The sequence below is a fragment of the Falco punctatus genome (assembly GCF_963210335.1).
Source record: "Falco punctatus genome assembly, chromosome: 4".
Lineage (NCBI taxonomy): Eukaryota > Metazoa > Chordata > Aves > Falconiformes > Falconidae > Falco > Falco punctatus.
The window spans coordinates 74895278-74914870 of record NC_137583.1 but is presented as its reverse complement, the minus strand read 5'-3'; the positions used below and the strand labels follow the sequence as shown (position 1 = coordinate 74914870).

At 39.9% G+C, this 19593-nt stretch overlaps 1 protein-coding gene and 1 long non-coding RNA gene across 5 annotated transcripts in view; one reads left to right on the top strand and one right to left on the bottom strand.

The window, feature by feature from the left end:
- The window catches only part of LOC308063085, a 384803-nt gene that overhangs the window by 162558 nt on the left and 202652 nt on the right, over positions 1–19593 (top strand). The gene's annotated exons all lie outside the window — the stretch shown is intronic.
- The window catches only part of ZNF804B (zinc finger protein 804B), a 272987-nt gene continuing 254107 nt past the window's right edge, over positions 714–19593 (bottom strand). For all 4 annotated transcript variants that reach the window (XM_080385535.1, XM_080385536.1, XM_080385537.1 and 1 more), the window contains exon 4: positions 714–19593. This exon is cut by the window's right edge and continues 18818 nt beyond it. The gene's annotated coding sequence lies outside the window, so the exon portion shown is untranslated.

Genomic DNA, 19593 nt, shown 5'->3' with positions numbered 1-19593 from the left:
TAGAAAAGGAATGACTGGAGAAGAAAGCTTTATCTGACAGGTTAGAAAGTTTCTCCTTCCTCCTTTCTTCTTTGGCTTCCTACCTTGCTCTCTTGGACTGAGTATCTCCTCTCTATTTCCTATGTGGAACTCTAATTTTCCCTTCCTTGTGTTTCTTTGGATAATACTAATTTTGTTGTCCTTAATTGGCTCATTCTTACTAGTCTTAGACTTCCTTAAAAAAAAATTATATTTTTAAAGAAGGATAGTAAAGTTGCAGAAATCAAGTGTCATTAGAAGATTCTGTTGTACAGAATCTCATCAACCTTCAAGCATTTGGTCTGTTATTTCATTTTCATGAAGACTGTGCTCATGATTACATGTGGGGCAAATCTGGAAGATAGAATGCTTCTTCTAAGCTGTCTTCCTTACACCAGCTTGTTCTGCCAGCTTTGGTGTAGAGGAATGAAGCTGGGTTAATTAGCATTGATAACATACAGCTGTGGGTTGGCTTCAGGGGCGGTGGGTTGGCTGATGTAGATAAGGTGCAGCTGTGGCTGGTTCTGTTAAGATCTTGGGCAGTCAACGGAGAGAGAGCAGCCGAGGAAGAAGAGAGAACACATGCCCTGGGTGAGATGAGACAAGGAGCAGGCAGCAGAGGGACTGGCATGAAGAGTGTGTTGGTATGAGATGGTAAAAGACCTTGTTGCAGCTGGATAGTTTGGAGAGTACTTGCAGTCACACGGGCACAGAACTGGGTGTGTCCTTATTGCCATCAACATTTGCAGAGTACCATCCAGTTCCTTGCTAGAATGACAGCAAATGGTCATGAAAGAATTTGGCTGGAAACTGATAGGATGCTTTTACCTATTATTACACTCAGGTTTTAGATGAGGTATCTAATGGGAGAGGAGGAGCTAAATCTGTTTTTTAAGAATAAACTTCACAACATTTTGAGATAGGAAACACGAAATGGGTCTAGTGAAAGTAGGGGAATGAATTAATTGGGTTTGGATGCAGAGCATAGGCACCTTTGAGTCGATCATCTCACTCAGAAAATGAAGTACCAGGGAGTACACCATATGGATGACTGTAGCACACATAGGAAACATATCTTTGCATTACTGAAATACCTTCTGTCAGCACCGAGGTCAAAGCCTTACGAACCTTTTCTTGTGAAAGATGTATTTTGATTCTCTTTCCTTATGAGAGTTTATGCTCCAGTCACTTAGGAGACTACATACTGGAGACAGCTGCAGTACCTGATGACATTAATCCTGCTGTACTGTTCTATTCCCAGTGGTATGAGCAATGGATTGTCTGCTGAGATTTCAGATTGAGATGTAGTGACATGTGTTACTTCTGTGACTGCAGTGACCCAGTGAGCAGTAACAAAAGGATTTTCCAGTTACAAACATTTTGATGTATTTCAGTTTGCAGAAGTAATTTAGAGAAATGCAGCAGCCAGTTAATTGAGCTATCCCACTTTGTTATTGAGATAACAAACTAATTTTTATTAATAAGCTGTTATTTTGCAATATAAGATTAAAAAATGCATAATGTGCTGATTCATTTGATGCATCATGTGAAGGCATCCTGACATTAGTAAGAAAAATTTCTCGCTTTTCTTCCTATATGACCAAATAGCTTGTCATAAAGCTTTGTTGAAAAAAATTGTTGTAAATTTTGTAATGTCCCTACAGAAAAAAAGTCACAAAATGTTTGAATGTATGTAACAACTGAAGGACAGATGAGAGCATAGACCATCTAGGCTGGCATTCTGTCTCCAATAATGACCAATACCAGATGCTTCAGAGCAGATGAATGAACATATTGGACAATCAAAGAAGAGAAATGTTTTCGCTGAGTAGATTTCTCCCTAACCTTACACGATTTTTATTGGCTTTGTCTCACAGTGGGAAATTTATATATCCATTCAGTTCTTTTGGTGGTTTTTTTTTTTTTTTTTTGGTCAGTGTAAGTGAATTATCTTTCCATCTGTGGAAACATTCTAGTCTTTGGGAGATCTTGATAACCTTAAAATCTTAATGCTGTATATGGCAAGAAGTCAGACAGGCCAATTGTTTGCATAGGTCAGTTTTGCTCTGTGGGGAGGAAAAAAAGAAGCATTCTTCCTAGCAGCATTTCCAATTTGATTGGCTCCATCCCCATTAACTTTAAATTGTATGGAACATTTTTGAAAAACTCATGAGAAAACTAGCTTTGAAAATAGTATTTTGGTACAAATATGTTCTTTTTTTTTTTTTTTTTTTTTTTTTTCAGGAAAGTGAACGATTCTGCATATTTTCAGTGTTTTCCAGTCTAGCAAAGTAAGTATTTTAGTGTTTTGTGAGTGTCTAGTATAATTACTCAGGTCCATTGCTTCAATAGGTTAGGATAAAATGAAGTATTTTCCCTTGAAATCTTGCCTGACAGTTTCTGCTGGTGTTAAACACATTGTAAAAACCTTTCTGTGGAAGATTTTTTGGGACTACATTTTCGTGACACTTGAGTTATAGGTATCACTCTGTTCAATTTACCTCGCCGAAGTCTGACAGATCACCAGCATCATCCTGGCTTCAAGTCATTTAAAGTATGCAAACTGGTTTTGTTCTCTTCTGTAAAAAAAATACTAAAAGGAGGGGCTGGCAGATGTGGTTGTTTCAATTCATGATCATCCTGATACATGTACTGCCTTACCTAGCTTTATATGGGTGTGTAGCTTGAAATGTCCATTGTACAGAGAGGACCAGTCAAGGAAGGAATTTGTACAGCTCCACTCTGATAATTGCTGACAGAATGGCTTGAAGGACACTCATAGCTTTGGCTACACAACCTCACCTGTTTTTCCAATGTACAGATAGAATCTCTTAACAAAAATGCTGAATTTCACAGGGTAGAAGCCTAGGAGCTTTTTCTGTCCTGGGTAATTCAAAAACTAATATATTTTCTGTCCTACTGCCTGCTAATGCAATTAAATAAGTTCTTTCTTTGTTCTTAGTTTGATTCCAAGTTTCATCCTTCATATGATCTTTGATTGCTTTTTCAATAGATTTTATTTGCCAAAGTACAATTCTGTTATGGAAGCAGAAAATAGTGAAAATCGCCTGCAACATATGCATGGCCCTACTCAGCTGAGCAGAGCCCAGGCTCCTAGGAAAAACTTGCCCTGCGGATGATCTCCTTCTGTTGTAAAGGACACTGTGCAGTGACACCCAGAGAGGACTGTGGCAGGAAGAGTAACTATTTTTTTGGATTGGTTTACATCAGATTGTTAAAAGTCTGTAGGGGCTTCTGGGCATGATGAGATGAGTATTTTGGCAAATGAAGGACTCAGCAGGTGTAAATCAGCACACAGCTCACTCCAGCTGACAACGTAGTATAACTACTCTAGCACTATATGGGGGAACTAATTTCCCTTGAAGTAATGATTGTGTTTCCATGCATAAAAACTACAACTCAGAAAATTTGAAACCTTTAAAAGCATCATTCCTTGGGACTAAGTCCTCAGATAACCTGCCCAATCACACAGCACTATCAGAGGCAGAGGTAGAAGGGAGCCTCTGCTTGACCAGAGTTCCAGTTCATGGTGAAATCAAAGCAGAAGACCTGCTGGATGAAAGTCAGCTTTCTGTTACATTTACTCTTGTATCTCCTGCACACTTCTGCTGAATCATAGGGGGTTTTACTTATACCCCAGGAGTCACTCACGCAGTATTTTGGAAAAAATCCTTTTCACAAGCAAGGGAATGTTTGGAAATACTATACTGTCATAAACCAGAGGCGAAGTTTCAACAGGGACTTCAAATGCATGCTTATTACCCTATGTACAGTTTAAAGCATAATATTGTTATATATTTTTTTCTGAAAGCTGATGAGTATTTGATTTTTTTTTTTCCTCCTTGTTTATCATTCTACTGCTGCTTGGGTTGAAAGTCTATTACTTTCTTCAAAGCTCTTCAAATTCATGATTTTATGACATGCTTTACTTCATAGGGCCTCTTTTTACTAGTTTCCTAACACAATCCTCCTAGATTCAGTCTGATGAAAAACTTCTTGGATATAACTTTCCAAGAAGTAGTTTTCTGGTTTATCAAATTGAAACAAAAGTAAAAGTGAAATAATAATAACAAATAAAAACTTACACAATAAAATTAAATAAAACTAATCCCCAAAGCAATATAAGTGCAGCCTAAGTGAAGGGATTTAATCACAGTTACTTTGCTTGTATTTCTATTAGATCTACCCAGATTCTTACAAGCAATACACTGACAAACTTAGGGGTGTTTGGATGGAGGAAAGCTCAGCTGGGGCATCCAGACACACTCTGTGTGGAACAGCTTGGAGATAATAATTTCCCAAGAGTGGCTGGGATAAAACCTCCTCGCAGAAATGAGCTCAAAGCCTGTTGCCTCATCAGTGCTGTCACTTCTCTCCTTCCCCCTCTCATCATCCCTTAACCAAAGCTTAGGAACATTATATTCAGGTGTAATAAAGTCACAACCACCATTTGATGAACACTTGTGAAATTTATTCTCTGCAAACAAACCATGTCCACCCAGAAATTGTATGCATGTGAATAAGATATGACCCTCTGGTCATTCAAGTACACCACAAGTATTTTTTCCCAGAAGAAGGTCAGATAACCACATGGTCAGTGGTTTCCATCCTTTCTTGTCACGCACTAGACAGAAGCAGTGACAGTTGGGACAAGGAAGAGGTTGCACAGAGATGTTGTGCTGTCTGTCTACAGAGGTTTTCAAGACTGGACTGGATAAACCCAGAGCGGCCTGGTCTGATCTCATACCTGACCCTGCTTTGAGCAGGAGTTTGAACTAGAGGCCTCCTAGCCCCTTCCAGCTTGAATTATCTGGTGATCCTGTGAAACTGCCCCAACCATAGGTAGCTCAAGGATTCCTTTATGTGCCAACATGACAGCCACAGATGTTGCCTTGGCAATGCTCCCACTGGCCTGTGAATGTGAAGGGGAGCCCAGCTGTGCAGTTTGCGGTTGTGAGGAACAGTCTGGAAGGACAACCCCATCATCAGGGCAGGAGGAACCATGGCAGCTCTGTGTGGTACCTGGGAAGCAAAGAGACTCCGTAGCACCTATGGTCGTGTGTCTTTGCTTTGTTCTCATCTATTTGCTTAGCACAACATTTCTCTTTACTTATTTGAGAACCTTTCACCTGCATTGTATGCATTATTTGACAGACTATAATAAAGGGAATGTTTTATTGACCACTTGAGAGCACTTGAGGCCTGAAATGGAGGGCAGAAGGCTATTAAACTTAATTCATGTTTACTGTAACAACAACATTTTCAGCTGTTTTTTTAACTGTATTTCTCTGAACCATCAGCACCAGGGCACCCCTAAGAAAAGGTCTTTAAAAATACTTCTATTCTGAGTGGACTCTGAAGAGTTTTGCATTGTTCCTTGCCAGCTTTCTTGCAGTGCCCACTTATCAAGCTTATCCTTGAAAACATGGGTGGTCTCTTGGAAGATAATGCCTCACTATAGACTCTGCGCATTCTGAGTTCATCCCAGGAGGAAGACTGGCTTTTTACATATTTCAGTTATACCATTAGGGGTGCATAGAAAGAGGCTCTGTCATTGCTTTGGCCAGATGAGGGGGAAAAAAAAGCCCACAACACAAAAAGTTTTTCTTTGCTTTTCCTGAATAATTGTTGCTTTCGACAAAAGGTGACAGGACAATCAGGCATCTGGTAGTGGCTAACAAAGTAAGTTGGCTATAAGGCCCGGGGACAAATGTGGGAGATGATTGCTTGAGGTGGGAAAGAAATACGACTTTGGAAAGGAGTCGAAGACTTAAGTGTCTTAGGTGAGCCAAAAGCAGAGAATTAAATAATAGAAGTACTTGGGTACTAGGCAATCTTGCCAAAGTAGGCACAGAAGGCCTCATTCATAGCCTTTCCTCCCTGCTATCTCTAGCGATGGGCCAGGCAGGGGCTTGGCAGTGTCCAGCCTGGATGGATCACTTGAACTGGCAGGATAACCTTCTCCTTTGCATGGACTGGTAAATACACAGCAAGCCATGATGAGCCTGACAACATTTTCTAACCTGGTATCAGCCTCAGCTTCTTGATGAAAACCTAATAAAGCAAAGCTACTAAAGAGGTCTGGTGGGAATAATGGACGCAGGTGAACCCCTAAGGGCAGGAATTCATGTGTTTACGTATGAATCTTACAACCCAACTGTAGAGGAATGAAGGCAGTGGGTTGATTATCATTGATAACATGCAGCTGTGGCCTTGCCTGAGAGGCAGTGGGTTGGTTGACATGGATGATGTGCAGCTGTAGCTCATTCCTGCTAAGTGGTTAAATAGCTCTGAGGATTGTGGGAGAGGGGGTTAGATGGAGCAGGAGCAGTGTGGGCTGACCTCTGGAGGAAGGAGCTACAGCACAGATAGTAGAATCTGACCAATGGTAAAGCCTTGTTGCAGCCTGCTAGGTTGTTTGTGCTGCAACAGTTGGTGCCCTGTGTGAGGCTGGCTGAGTTGGACTCCAACTACAACACTCAACAGCTCCATTTACCATGGCATCAAAAGTGATTATGCATCATAATAAGTTCATATTATAGATGATGATGATGATGAATGAAGCATGTGAATAAGTGCTGTGCCAGCAGTGTGTTGGTTTCCCTGCATGGAGAGCACCTGTGAGGCCCCTCAGGTGCTTAACCTTTTGGTCAAAAGCATGGGAGACATGGAAGGGGAGGCCCAGCTTGGGAAGAGGACAAGCAGATGAAACACATGATCCAGGAAACGTGATAACCCAGAAGCAAAACTAGACGTATTTTGGATGTTTGACTTCTCCAGAGAAAACACCGATTTTCCTTAGAAAGAAAAGGAAAAAGTGTTTCCCTTGGATATAATTTTGTCAAAACACTTTTCAGTCAGCCCATCGCAGGTGTGAGACCTGTTTGCTGTTATGCTTTCTTATAACAAAGAATGGTGGAAAACCAGCTTCTCTTCCGCAAGAATATCGAAGCGTTTGAGGTACTGTTTCATTTCAAAACAGAGTAATTGCTGCTTTTCACAAGATGGAATAACATGGTTCAGGAACGTATAGCATCTCCTCTTTCTGCCAGGTCTTCAGGCTGCTGGCGTTGCTGCTAGTCAGAGCCCACCTCTAGGAAGGACAAAACAAATTCCCAGTAAATGCCCAGACTCCCAGGCTGGCTGAATGAGTGATGGGAAGCCCCACCTGTTCCCCTTTCTGGGCAGGGAAAACCCTGTGTCCAGGAGTACCCGGTAGTCCTGAAGTCAGGTGAGTGGCTTTGGGGCTGTGGGCTTGGGACCACTCAGCGATGGCACAGCTAAAGTGCACATGGCAGCTCTGAGCCTCTCAGCCTTGTTTCTGGGATGGGCTCGGTACCAACCTGCCTCAGAGCCCCCCAGCAAGTAGGGGAGGGACAGGAAGCCCACTACTGAGGCAGGACATGATGCTGCCTGACCAGCACCTACATCTTCACTGACCAGTGCATACAGGATAAGCCATCAGGCTGGCAATGGCATTTCTGAGCTAAGAAACTTTGATTTTGTCAGAATGTTTATGGCTTTCTTTCCCCACTGATACTATTAAAAGAGAGATGTGAAAGCTTATGATGGAACTTTGTCAAACCATTATTAAATGATTTCATTTTTTCAAGGAAAATAATTCCCAAAAGGATGGACTTATTTTTGTCACATAGTAATCATTCACCAGCACGGAGGGTATATCTATATGGTAACATGCAGGACTGTGTGGAAGCTGTTACTGAAACCAGTATAGTCCCATTACAGGGGGAAGTCTACCTGGCTAATTGTCAGTTTACTTACGTGCACGTGGGCAAGACGGTGTGCTTCATGCACACTCTGTGTAGAGAGCTCCTGTGTGACTCTGGCCAAGAACAATTTCTAAGATATTAGCTGAGGGAAGAGAGAGAGTGAGGCTGAACAAACAGTTTAACCACAGGGCATCACAGATTGTATAAGGATGCATTTTTTCCCAATGGAGTGAGAGGAATTTCAATGGCTCCCTAAGACAAGAGTGGAAAACAGCCCATATGGACTTTATACCACATTGTGTCAGGTTGGAGGAAGCGGAAACTTGGAAAAATGATGGTTTTGTCATCTTCTTCATCACTTGCAGCTTGTCATCCTTTAGCTGTGAAGTTCTCATTTCTGTGACCTTTTGCCCAAGGAGTTTTAATCAGCTGACATGGTTAGCTGCTGTGGCTTAAGCAGGTATGCCTGTGTCTTTAATAATGCAGGGCAGGTTTGTATTGGCATGGGGGAGAGAAGGACTTCTATGTGTAATTCCTTATTCCAGAGGATTTTAAAGAAAATGAGGTTCCATGAATTAGGCTAAATTATCACCATAAAGTTTGCAGCAAAGCTATGGACAATCCTGACTTTTGAGAATGGTTCCAAGAAAAAAACTGCAGTAATTTCTAGTGTGCATAATGGCAGAGTGTACTACAGAGTCCTTCACAGGGATACTTGTGTGAGAAGGTGCTGATAGTAAATGTGCCAGTTTCTTCCAGAGAGATGTTCCTGTCAATAACAGGTGCTGCTGCTAGCAAATTTCATTTCTTTTTTTCCCCATCAAACACAAACCAGAAAACGTGTAAACTATAGCTAAAAAGAAGCAGTGACTTCTATTAGGAGAGTACTCAGGTTAGCTAACTCCCACACCCAAGATTGTTCTGGAAGGCTTACATTTCTGACAATGTGAATCTTAATGGATTTGGTTGCTGAAATCGAAGTAAAGCAAGTTTTCTTATCAGCAACAGCAGTAGATGATAAAGGTCTGAAAAACATGAAGGCTGAAACTGTGTACACTAAAATCAGCAAAAGCCTTCGCTCATTTCACTTCTACAGGCCATCCTACTAACATTGCATCTGTCAAAATATTACATTTCTTGCAGAAAATATTAATTACAAAATAAGCAAGCACAAATAAATCTGGAAGCATATAATTAAAGTTGGGGTCTATTTCTTCACTGATGTAATTTTAATTTCTCATTCTTACTCCTGACTAACAAGTAACCTCTCAGTTTTAATCTCTTTAACTTTGGTCTTTTTACTCCAAAATGGAAATAGTTCTGCAGCTGTATGCAGCTGGTATACATGTTGTCAGATGTGTATTAACTTTCTTCAGATAGCTATAAATCAAAATACCTGAGAGCTCTGTATTTTTTCACATAATGCGATTTATTATGGGCAGGGAAAAAGAAATGATATAGAGAGAATCCATGTTGGATTCCCAACAGGGTGTTATAACTTTCATACCAGTGTACATAATTCACTGGAAATTTGTATTTTTCTGTGCTGGAAAGCAGCCAGAACTTGTATGCTTTGTTGAATAATATGCTCTGATTCTATACTTATAATGTATGATGAACTGATTTCTGGTGAAAAGAATGAGGGTTTGCCATTGGTATGCCAGAAATATAAAACCCATGTTCATGTGTGGGGAAGATAATAGAGGAGAACTCAGAGAAGAAACCTGAGACTTTGGGGAACAGAAATGGAGGAAGGGGGGAAGCTCATGGTAGGGAAGGAGAAGCTGGATGGTGAGCGGTGGCAGGATGAGAAGGCAAAGCGAAGTGGTGGAGCAGGGGTGGCTCAGCAGGGGCCAGGGCAGAGGTCTGAGCCAGGTCCCAGAGAGGAAGGGGCAGGGCAGCAGGGACTGGACTTGGTGGCAGATGTGCAATGGTCTATGCCCACTTGTACAGGGTCTAAATGTGTCATTAGAGGCCTCAGCATAACACATCTGGTGTCCTGATATTCCTTTCCCTCTGAGGGCTAGCTGTTCTCACCTTCACACTGATACAGCTGGGCAGGAATTTGTTTGTCTATGGCATACCAGCGCTGGTGTTATTTCTCTGGTTATGACAAAGTAAATCTTGCCCTTAAGTAAAAGGTCTTAATAAGGGAAAACCTTTAATCCGGTGTGGCACTGTTTTTTTGAAGGGATAAAAAGATGCTCTTCCTATACAAAGTATGTATTTTTATGTATTTCTGTCCGCCTGGCATTGGAAACAGTGAAATTGCATGCAGGCACGAAAACTCATGGCCATTCTCTCCTGCCATTAATAGGGGACTGGAAATCTTGGGTCTGTGGGAAAATTAGTTAGCTGAAGAAACATTCTGGTAAGAAGGCTTTGAGAGCAAACTGGCATGAATCATTGCTGCTGCAACCTTCCCACAGCGTAAAAAGGACTTTTTTCCATCCAGAACATATATTTTTTAACAAAAGTCCCTAATGGGAAGTTGGGAAATAGGAAGCTGGGAAGCAGACTCAGTCACCATTTTCTGCATGCAGTTTCATGTTTTTGTGGTTATTCCACTTGCATTTGCTGTCTTGCAAAGAAAATATATACCTCCCTAGTGACAACTAATGGAGATTCTCCATTTAGCCCAGTTGGGAAGTTTCAGTGCTTCAGGAGCTAATGATCACAAGTTAGCTCTACTGAGTGCAGCTTAGCAGGTTATTTTTTCATTGTCTATAGAGAGTCTGGATCATTACAGAAGCATGAACCACTGTATAATGCTAGCTAATAATTGATTTTTCTGTTCATTTGAGGGGAAAAAATAGACTCAAAGAGACTATAAAACTTCCTGATTTTTATTCTTCTGAAACAACCCCTCCCACCAAACATTTAATCTTACAGGAGATTATTAACTGATTATGGAGAGAGAAGAGCATTCAAAAATAGCCTAAAGTAATCACAAGATTCAAAAGGTGGGGTGGCTGGTGACAAAAAGTGAACCTTAAAGTACCTGCTATAGGTGGTCAAGGAGACTTGAGCTGCAGAAATGGTAGCAAGGGTAGAAGCGTGTCTATTTGTTTGGTGGCTCAGTGATAAAGCCACAGTGTGCAGAAGTAGAAGACGGCGATTCACCGGCCTCTCAGAAAAGCTGAATCAACACCAGCTGCCTGCAGCGGCATTGGAGGGCTCTGCTCAGTGCGTACAGGGCAGATCACAGCATAGTGCCAGAAGCTGGGAACTCGGATTAAAAGGTACTCTGCCCTGCTCAAAGCAAGGGTTTAAGCAAAACATTCATTAATTTTTAATACTTTTCAAAGAAACTGGTTAAATTAAGAAAAAAAGTGGAAAGTCAGAGGTATAATGGGTCCTAACTTGAACAGTGGGGGTTTGGGAATCTGTTGAGACCTCTCTAAACCCGGAGTTCTGAGTGATTTAGAGACAGTGAACACAGCTATTGGCTATCATTGACAGATTAAACTGTTTAAATGTCATGGGAAGGTATTCTGAAAAATTTTAATTCAGGAATGGGATAGAATATGAGTTATTGAAGTCTTTGTTTTGAGGAAACAAAACATCATGGGCAGAACATGACTTCTTTTGTGTTTAAATTAGAAAATATCAAGAAAAGTTAGAAAAAAACCACATTTCACATTATTTTGTTTTAAACATATTGTAACATTTGATGTTATATTGTAAAATGTTTCAGGTTTGAGAAAATATTATTTTCCAATAAAAAATTAATCTAACAAAAATGTTTGCAAGTTATTTATTAAATAAGGCTTAAATGAAGAGAATAAGCTTTTATGCCTCTTTCTTCATGAGAGGAAAACAGAACATAAAAGAAGATGATCACTATTCTCTATTTATCATACGTAACCAAAACATAGTGTTTACACTAGAGTATGCAGGAATAGTTAGTGTCCATAACAAAAATAGATACTGACCAAAACAATTAAAAAAGTTTTTTAGTCAGTAAATCATTTTGTGTAACTTCACCTGAGAGGAATTGAATCAAGGGATAGTTTAGAACTGGCTGCTCATTGCTAATTTGTTTGACAGGCTGCATCCAAATTTGGTTTTAGTTTCTATTCTCACATGACAAAACCTTGTTTCTGAATTTTTGATTCCATTTGTGTAAAATAATTTGGTTGCGTACTGCCTGTTTATCTCAATAAAGCAATGAAGGTTGCTGATCAGGGTGGGTTATGAAGAGTCTCTGCTGACAGAGTAATTTTTCATATTGAACAGCCATTTGGGGGGAAAAAAAGGAAAGAGAAAAAGCAACTTTAATGGCTTGCAATGTAACTAGAATTCCCTGTTCCTTTGCTAGTTTATAGTTGGTAAATAGCTTCCAGAAACTCATTCCCTTTGGTCTAATTCCATTGCTTCTCTAGCTAATAAAAATGTTTGCCGAAACAGCAGGGGTTGTAATCCCTGCTCTTTTAGTTCTTCACTTGATGCTGTCTCTTACAGTTCCTAATATTTGTAATTATAGCAGAATTGTTTGTGTTTCAATAGGTAAAGATTTTTTTTTATTGTTATTTTGATAGCATAATCATTTTCCAAGGTTTACAGTGTGGCTGTCCACCTTTCCTCATGCTGGAATATTGGCCCCATAACTTCTAAATGGGGTTTAGAATGAATAGGTTACTTTTCATTTTATATTGCTGGTTAGAGCTAGCTGATCACATGCTCTTAGTACAACCTCATATATAGTTATATTTTTATCTGTAAAGAAGGCTCGGATCTGTCCTGTGGAGCACTATTCTGACAGCTGGGGTTTGGGCAGAGCATGATTCCCTCCAAGCCCTATCCGTTAGCTCTTTGCAGAGAGAGCAGATGAAAGATCTGCATGAGCTAATGATACCTAGGTTAAATATTTCCCCATAGTAGTAGGAAAACCTTCTGTTCACTTGGATACCTTCCTGCCTGTGAGCTCCAGATCTGTCCCCAGACTTATCTTTTCTGGTGCACAACTGGATATGAATATGTGTACTTTTTTTAATCTCCTGTCCTCTCCCATCTTAAGAACCTTATAACAGTAGTCATGATGTCTCCTAAACAGACTTTTCTGTCTTGCCTGATTATTTTCTCACAATATTTCTCTCAGTGTCTTTCAGCTGAAAGACGTTTTGTTTTTCCCAGTTCGAAGAAAAGATTCCAGGTCTGTGATATGCCTTTCTTACATAGCACAAGTAATTGCTCATTTTCACAGAGGTTCAGCTGATATTTGCTGCTGTGGGATTCCCTGACACCACCTACTACCACCACCACCACCGCCATTACTTTTAATGTTATTGTGCAATTAAAATATTATTTGCAGTTTCCCAGCTAAGCTTTTTAGCCATTGTTTTATACCACTGTCACAGCAGTGGTCTTGAATCCCTGACTGACCCACCATTTTTTTTCATACCTACTGTCATTTCTCCCTTTGTTAGCACATCAAAGGCAGAGACTCCTTTTTAAATAACTTTTCTGACACATGGTAGGCCAGTTTTTGAAGAGATTATAGAGGTTCTTAAAATGCAGTTTGATCTATAGGACTGTGCTTGACAATCCTTATGTTCTTTGAGATTTATTAATATTTTCATTTTCTATTTGATTGCCTTCATTGGATATTCCAACTGACCATATTGAACTGCATTCTCACAAATCAAAGAAAGCAGGAAAAATAAAGCTGCTGCGTGCCCACTGCAACAGAACAGGAGTTAAGGATGGGACAAGACCTATCCTAGATTTAGGAATGTAAGTAATGGCCTATTGGATTAGACCTTGATCCACCCTTAAGAGTGCTCTACCTCCAACAACTGCACAAGGAGATTTATTCTAGATATGTCATGAGAGTCTGGCCACTATGTGGTACCTTCCCCTTGCACTCCACCAACTTCCAATTTAAAGGGAAAAAAAAAACAACCCCCAAAAAACCAACCCCCCCCCCCAAAAAAAAAAAAAAGAAAAGAAAAAAAGCAGAACTTTTCACTTTCCAGAATGCTGTGAGTGTTAAATTTTACATTGCTGGAGTTATAAAAACAGCAAACCCCACCATCATTCCTGTAGCTCTACTCCAGAGCATGTCTTTTATGTGAAACCACAAAGTTAAAATAAGGAAAGCACTGAAAGCAAAATAAAATGCTTTTGAATACTTAGCATTTTTCTACATAATCTTCAATATTGCTTAATGTTTCAAAACTTCTCTTTATGACATTGCATCTAATCATGAGCATCGTTGACTGGAAAATTATTATTTTCAGATTCGCTGACAGTGTCGTCAGTGCCTGAACTTTGCCACCTTCAATATGTAGCAAAAGCAATTGAAGGGGCTTTGTGAGTCTTGGTAAATATATTCTATTCTCTCCCGGCATACATTAGCTGCTTCAGAAAAGTTATTACTTGTCTGTGCCTTTGCTGACAGTACCTAGGGGCCTTATCCTGGTCAGGCTCTGCTGCAGTACATGATTTTGGCTTCACTCTGTACCTGCAGCTCTCAGTAAGATGCCTGCGCTGGTTTTCAGTGGTGCAAAATTTCTATGCATACCTCCCTGTGGCACTGGCACACCTTAAACCATGCTGTTTCAGATTATGTCTGTACAAATAACCAGTGAGAAAGCTGAGAAGCCATGGGCCGGAGAACTTGCTTCATAAAAGGTGGGTGATATAGACAGGCAGGAGTGGGAATTTTACCGTACACCAGTCAGCTGGATGTGCTGTGGTTAAAAATCCTTATTTTAAACATGGTCCATATTGGGATTTTGTATTGACAACTTGAACAAAACATTTGTCTTTCTCAGCCTTTCCAGAGTTTCAGGCCTCCTGCAGATTTCCTTGTTTGCTGGCAGGAGAGTGGAAGCTGCCTGATGTTGACTCAGTTTGCAAATTTCAAATAGCTGGTGACTCAAAAGACAAGCTATTCACATCCCCATACTAAAACTCTACCCTTTCCAATGATAATATCTGTAAACTGAAGTGAGATAGCATATTTATACCATTCCAGAAAAAAGTTTGATATCTTCTGTTACCCAGTTGTCTTTGGAAGAATCATTATTTGGCTAGTAGTAGCTGTACCTTAGAAGAGTCTATTTTTCAAATATTTTATCTGATGAATTTCAAAGGCTGCCTCATAAGTTATCTGATGATTTTCCTTGATCGTATCACAGCTTGGTGGAATCTGTGTTGCAAAAAGAAGTCATGTATGGAGAACCAAAGGGATGCTCACTTAGAAAGTATAAATCCTTTCCCCAGTTTTCTAGCTAAAGGAAGAACAAATATCCCTGATTATCACCTATGTGAAACGAAGAGCTTGGCCTGTGGAGGGCAAGAGAAAGGCAAGACAATTACAACTCCATTTTGAATCAAAATACTTGCTTTTTTAGCTTTAGTCTTCTGATACTGTCATATTTTTATTGAATTAGAACTCAGAAAAGAATGAGGCAAGGAAGACTTCTAAAGTGGGTGACAACTATGTTAGATCCACAATGAAGAACCACCTGTTCTTGACCTCACATGGTGGAGATCCATGGCTTCCAAGTTTTGGAGTCATCTGGATAAGAAAGAGGTAAGAAAGAATAGTAGAGTACAGGGAAAATAATAAATATGCGCTTTCTTGATTGTGTTAAACTACTGCAATTGTCACCTAGTTAAACCACTTTTCTAGTGTTGTATTTGTGTTTTCACAATGTCTAGGACATTGAGAAATGCCATTTAACTTTAATAAATTCATAATTTTATTGTGCTCTGCAGCAAGTCTTAACTGACTCTTCGAGATTACTCGTCAGTTCCCTATGGATGATTATTTGGCTGGCTGTTATCTACTCTCAGTCCATACTGAATTTTAAAACAATAAAAACCACACAAGGTTGGCAAGTCTTTTATAAGGGAAGTATTTCTATAATCAGGGTTAACTTAATACACATACTGCCCATCCTTATTAATTCTCATGCTTACTCAGAAGCATGATTCAGCATCATACTATAGGAGCAAACTACAAGAATTTAAACAGCACTCCATCAATCTGTAGAAGAAAGTGACATAAGCCAATGTAGCTATGTGTACAGTAGATAAAACTAACCATCTCTGGAGATTTCTATTTAGGGAAACAATTATGTGCACTGAATAACCCTATACTTCCACAAAGCCTTTAGAGAAAACTTGCTGTTAGTTTGGAGGACAGGCTCTGGTGAAGGCTATTGCCATCGAATTTAGCTTGTCACTGTATTGATTAAGGTGAGATTATTTTTGCCCTTGATGTCAGATTTTTTATATTATAAAAGTCTTTAGTACAGCACATAGTGTCTGTAGAAGAAAGTGATTCCCAGCCCCCACCCCCAGATCATTTCCATGCTGTTTATAAAAGGTGGTGGTCTGCATTTTTGCTATGCTTGAAAATGCAGTGAACAAAATCAGAAATAAGAGCATGTCTAAATGCCTATCTTAGCTGAGAAGGGAGACTGGGAAGCTGACAATTACTAACCTGAGCATAATAGGCTCGCTTAGTCTGCAATTTCCTTTGTGGGTTTAGTGTCTCACATAATCATTGCAGATAATATCAAATACTAGTTAGCATTTGAGCAGATTTGGGGTTAATTTTCATCTCACATATATTGCTATAGCTCTATTGACTATAATAATGCATTCATTCATATCAGTTGACTGGCAATTTCTCTTCTCTGTATTTGCTGTCACCACCATCAACGTACTTCGGAGTGGGAAAAGGTAAGGGAAGAACTGCAACTAAAGCAGTAGGTAAAGAGGAAAAAAATACTTTAAAAGCATAATGGCAACCTGTCCCCTCAACTCAATCAAAGATCTGGCAGTTGCAGGAACCTGATTAGCAGTGATACGAGGAAAATACAGCTGTCCGTTCCTGGTCCGCAGGTGTTGCAGTAGGTAATCTATTGTCAGACAGCCAGTGTTTTGAATGAAAGTAATCATGACTTGTAGGGGGAAAAAAAAAAAAAAAAGTGTTATCCATGTTGTTATAATAGCAATTTCCCATCTGTAAAAAGCTGGACACTTGGAGAATACCATTATAACACTGAGTTTCTGACTCCATGGTTATTAGATTTCCCTTTTTTTGCTTCCACTTGATGTCCGGTGCCTTCCATGTTATCTAGTTAATTCCAGCTTCAGATGCCACGTACTTCGAGTGTTTCAGCTCCTGAGCACACTAGACAAGACACCTGGCCTTTGAGCAGACTGTTACAGTGAAGTGAGAGAACCTGCTCTGTTACCCCGGTGGCGGTGAGCCCTGAAGTGACAGTGCTCAGTCTGTCATAGCCCAGAGGACAGAGCATCAGAGCAGTAGAAAAGAGGAAGCTTTCAGGAAAACCAAACTGATCTAAAACTGAATGAATGAGGGTTAGTCATACATGAAATATGTTGTACCTGGCAACTTCAGAAACAACATCTTGGAAAGCTAGAAGGCAACAGCATGTAGCAAATGTGCCACTTAGGTTCATTTCCAGGTAGCTGTCTGTATATGTAATTCTTTAGTCTCAAGCTTGCAGGCAGCACACCTCTAGCCGTTTAGGGTAGAAAGGCTCACTGGACATTTACTCTCTGTACTTCCACCCCCTCTTGCAGCTCTGAGTGAAATTAACTGGAGGTGTGAGCAGCCACTGTGTCTAGAAGACCACATGCCTCTCGTCCTTGCCACAGCCATAAAAAGTAATGAAGGATTCAATGAAAAGTAATGCAATGATAGTAAAAGTCAGGAGACAGTCTACACATCATGGAATCGTTTCTTTCTGTCTTCCTTTATTTCACTAGGTTATTAATGCTATAGCTGAAAGGTGACCACCAAAATACCATTAACTATTTCAATGGTGAATAAAGCATCAAAACCCAGGAAGTTAATGAGTATTGCGAAGATTTGCAAAGTCCATTTTCTTTTAATATATCCAAGGCTTTAGAGGATAACTTACTCATTGGCCTTGTTTTACTCTGGTTTGTACTATCCAGATATGTTCATCAGGTGATGGATGGTCACTGCTTCTTTGTGGTGTGGTTATTTACACAGTTTTCACTGTATCTGTGTTCCCTATTGAGAGCAAAACTCCATCTGTGAGAAACAGATACATAATGCAATAAAGGGCAGGTATTTTTGATACTTGTAAGTTCCAGCTGATTTTATTGATCCCAGCCTTGACCTCCATCTTGGCTGTGTACTTTGTCTCAAGAATATAATTACAGCTTTATTTCTGGAAGTCTCATTCCAAAGTGATCTTCCCACACACACACTTGACCTAATTACTTAAAAGGTAAGTTGGTATTTCAGGTTGTCCTTAGAGTCTTTGCTAGGTACCCCCATAACCCCCACAGATTTTTCTGTAAAAAAATAATTGTCCTAAAAGTACATCCTGCAACATTTTGGCTTTGTCTAAATATTTGCTTGTGTTTCTTAGTAGTGGAATATTGTAGATGTTTAGTAATAACAAATATTTGCTTCATTAGGAAGGAGACTGCACATCTCTATGGCTGAATGGCATATTAATAATGATTCTCCTAATGATTCCTGGTGTAACAGTACATGTTGTAGTTTTACTTCTGTAATACCTACACATCAGCAAAAGTGCTAATAATTATCTAGCTCGGTTAACTGAGACAGGTAAACTGTACTACTCAGAATGAACAACAGTCTGTGTGGTTGTTTTTAATAGCCATATAATAGAAATAAACCTTTTTCTTTCCTGACATGTAATATGATTGCTCCTGGTAGGTTTGATCTGTTATCTAGGAATGTCTACTGTAAATGTCCAGTTCTTCAGTGCAGTTTTCAAGTGAATTCTTAAACTACCTTTTGAGTCAATACCTTAAACTACCCCTCCAAATGGAGAAATAACTGATTCAGAAATCAAGAGATAGCATTTTCATTTTCCTTCAGCGTGACCAAAGGGATTGTAGGAACTGTGTTGCCACTGTCCACTGAAGTAGAAGAGACAGCTCTGACCTGTGTACTATGGCCATATCCCAGAAAGTCTTGCAGCTTTGGCCAGATTCCTGTGAATTCGGTCTGTGGCATTTTGTTCTGTAATAAGCTTTTTTCTAGGAAACAGGAAAACTGTATGAACACAAACATACAGAAAGCTGTCAAAGTGACCATCCACATTCAAAGACAGATGTTGGTGGGACCTTGAAGAGATATTTTCTCACTGATTTTCTTAATACTCTTTTCCTCACTACCTTCAAGGCTATGCTACATATGTGTAAAATTAAACATTCTGTGATTACTGCATGCTTGTCTGAAGCACTATCAGTGAGCCTAAATAAAAATGCCAGCTTGAATCATATTATGTGGTGCCATCCTACAGGTACAGCACACTTCAGTGTGACACAGAACAGCTCAATGCACTGCTATACTAGCTAAATAAGGAAACAGAAACAACCCATAATTTCATACAATGTGCCATTGGTGGGAAAGAAATTACAACAGAAAAAATATTTTTATTACTCTTCTTTTTCAAGAAATGAGTTTTTATTTTGTCTCTGCTCATCCTTTTGTTTTAAGGGACATACCCCACCCAGTGAATTGTTTTTTCCAGGAGATGGTAGAATGGATCAGAATAAACTGAAAGCAGCAAGATTATCCTCCCATCTATCAAATCAAGAGTGCAGGTATGAGAAAAGCAGAAGCCCCAAACTAGGGTGGTGTGGCTGGGTGGGCTGCTGATGCAAGACAAGAAATGGGACGCCTGAGTGTCCAGACACCAGTGCTTGATAGGAGTTCCTGTGATCTTTCTACTACCATGCCAGGCATCTTCTTGCTTATATACACCACTGCCTTTGCAATACCTGGTCGTCTGTTCCATTGCTACAGCCATGAAGATGTCTCTAGAGA